The sequence below is a fragment of the Bidens hawaiensis genome, unplaced genomic scaffold (genome assembly GCF_021521415.1).
Source record: "Bidens hawaiensis isolate Kalapana, Puna unplaced genomic scaffold, B.hawaiensis_p1.1 tig00023405_1, whole genome shotgun sequence".
Lineage (NCBI taxonomy): Eukaryota > Viridiplantae > Streptophyta > Magnoliopsida > Asterales > Asteraceae > Bidens > Bidens hawaiensis.
The window spans coordinates 381,455-384,685 of record NW_027493670.1 but is presented as its reverse complement, the minus strand read 5'-3'; the positions used below and the strand labels follow the sequence as shown (position 1 = coordinate 384,685).

Here is a 3,231-nt window from a genome sequence, read left to right as displayed (position 1 = left end):
AGAACATGGCTTTACCTTTACTAACTTGATTAGATTAAACAGTACCTTCATGACATGATAAACAACTAAAAATACAAAACAGAACACACAAATTTCATAATAATAGTTATATATTTATTTAGGCTACACAAAAAAAGGGTAGCCGTTACATTGCACATCTCCCTTCACTACCTTTAACATAAACATATAAACAAAAAAAAACTAGAAATTAAGTTGTTTTTATGAAAACAATAATAAAAACATTTTCCAAAACAACTTAGCTAACAATACTCTCAAGCAGTCTTAAACCAACTCTTCGGTATCATACTTGGTTAAGTTTGGATGTTGATGCAAAGGGAGATCAATCACTTCAACCTAAACTTCGGTTCTCATCGCAAAATAAGAGTCAAGAACAAATGCCTCAAATGCCTCGCTTTTCGTCTTCAGAAGCCCATTCTTGTTACCGTCACCACGACGGTTACCACCGGTTAGACAAAGTTTCAAAAGCTCCACCACCACCAAATCTATCTCCTCCTCCCCTTTCTCCCTCAAACAAACACTCATTGTCTTCGCTTTTTCTCTAACAACTTCCCCTAACTCACTCACCACCACGCGTTGCACAACCGAAGCCACATTCTCCCGCACGACCCGTCCATTTCCATCTCTAACAACCTCCACCGCAACCCCAACCTCAACCACCAGCCGAGCATTGACCGACTGGTCAAGTTGCATTGGCATTGCAATAATTGGAACACCAAATTTCATTGCTTCCATTACCGAACTCCAACCACAATGACTCACAAATCCACCTATGTTCTTATGCTTCAATATTTGTGTTTGCGGGGCCCACCCTTCAACCAATAAACCCCTATCTTTAACCCTTTCAATAAACCCAAGTGGCAAACGTTGCGAAAGTTCAACCTTAGCTTCACTTTTTGGAAAGCTTAAAACCCAAATGAAGTTCACATTACTCATTTCCAAACCATATGCTATTTCTTCCAAATCATCACTAGTAAGAAAATACTCACTCCCAAAAGAAACAAAGACCGTGGACCCAGTTTCATTCGTGTCAAGCCACTTCATCACACTGTTTTGTGTCAAGTCAGCATGACACGGGTCTGCAACTAGTGGACCCACTGGCACAATCTTTTTCTCAGTCAGCATAGAAAGATAATCAGCATACTTTCCTTCAACTTCCTTAAAAGACTTGACAAGAACAATACTTGACGACTTCCCAACACATTCCATGACACGATCCTTATCTTTCCTACCATTCGCCGAGCTCTCAAGAATCTCACGCACATGCTTGTACTCATACGTATGAAAATAAATAGTATTAAACGGGAAAGCAATGCCTTTAGAGTAGTTCAAGTAAAGATGGAACATAGTGGCAGCCATAGTGGCACTAGTGGTGACAAACACAACCGAAGGGATACCGAGGGCAGAAGCCGAGACCGGGGCCCACGATTGAATCATATCGTATATAAGCAAATCAGGCTTAAGGGTTTTCAAGATTCTTGTGAACCGAGGACTCAGACATGTCGAAAGCTTGTTTTAGAGTTGGCATAAGATGAAGTGGGAGGCCATTGGTGGTGTGAAGGTGTGGTGGGAGGTCGGGTAATGTCGGAAGGTGGAGTTCGATGAGACTAATCGAAGGCGTGTTTAAGGTTTTCTTGACGGAATCTTGGTTGGCTGGAGTGGAACATAAGTAGATGTTGAAGAGGTTTGTGTTGTCTAGCTTTTTGGCTAGCTCTAGGAAAGGTGAAATGTGACCATGGCCTAACCATGGGAACATCAAAACAGTTTGCTTGTTGATTGTCATAATTGAAGACTAGTTTGTGAATGTGAATGTTGTGTTTGTAGAGATGGTGATGAAGAAAATAAGTGTTGAGGATGTTCTTATATATAGGGATAATGTTGGTTTATTTGCATGAAAGATTATTAACTTTTAAAATAAATCGTATCAAATTTTCTATTTTTATATGTTTATTTGCATGAAGGAATTTAACCTTTTTTAAAACAAATCATATCAAATTTACTATTTATGTTTTAATTTGCAGGAAAGATTTTAACCTTTTAAAGTAAAATGTATCAAATTTTCTATTATAAACACATATTCACAAGATTAATTATTAAGTTTTTGGATTTGGTCCATACTTCATAATAGTTCATATCAAAACATATAAAAAAATCAAAACACTTTTTGTTAAAATTATAAAAGGTATTTGAAAAAGACAATTTTTTAATTAAAAAATAAAATGTTTAAAAGCTTATTAATTATTTTTTTTAATTTGTTGTTTTTGAGCGTCCTACAATTTGGGTAATAATTATAGAAACTAATGAAATGTTTTAGAAAGTTTACATCGTAATTGAAATGACATCGGGTAATCATGAATTAATTGTTTTAGAAACCTTACAATAAACGTTTTTGTTTAAAAGATATATTGAATTGTATTTTAGAAACTGTTTGGTATTATTGAGCATGCTATAATTTGGGTAATAACTATGGAAACTAATTAATTATATTGTTTTAGAAAGTTTATATAGTGATTAAAATAAAATCCTGTAATTTGGGTCGCACATTGTTTTAGAAACCTAAAAATAAATGTTTTGTTTTAAAGATATTGAATTGTATTTTAGGATTGGGTATCCTGTTTAAACTGTTTCTTCTTCTATAAGCTTTTTAGATTTACATGTTTAGGTTAGCTTACAAAATTCATTATCACTACTACATAGTTACATGATAATTCAATATCATGCGACCGGACATAATAAAAATAAGATACAATAATTTAAAAAAATAAAAGTAAACATGAATGGTCTCTACTCTCTGGCATATTATTTAAGGTCGATATAAGTTAGTTAAAACCATATCAAATTCGTTATTGTTTCCTTTGCAAGAATTGAGATTAAAAATGTTGCAAATTTATTTAAGTAGATGTTTGGTTGCCTCAATGAAAAAAAATAACTTTTAAAAGAAAATGAATAAGTAAAATAAAAATCTTATCTTTAAATATCACCTATGGATATAAAGAATTTCTCTAGGAAAAACTAATTGTTGTAAATCAGAGTTTCAAACGAGAAATAAATACTTGAAATAGTATAAATGGGTATATACAAATAGTTCTACAGATTGTTCTTGATACGGATGCACCACACAAATAAATGGTAGGGATGTGATTTTAACCAAAGATACAAATACACCAATACGGTTAGAAGATCCGGCCTAAAACCACCACTCTTGAGCTAGCA

The 3,231-nt window shown here is 33.9% G+C and overlaps 1 pseudogene; it reads right to left on the bottom strand.

Moving 5' to 3' along the window:
• Nucleotides 1–354: 354 nt before the first annotated feature.
• On the bottom strand, nt 355–1,801 carry LOC143567448 (UDP-glucosyltransferase 29 pseudogene; annotated as a pseudogene).
• Between the last annotated feature and the right edge of the window lie 1,430 nt (nt 1,802–3,231).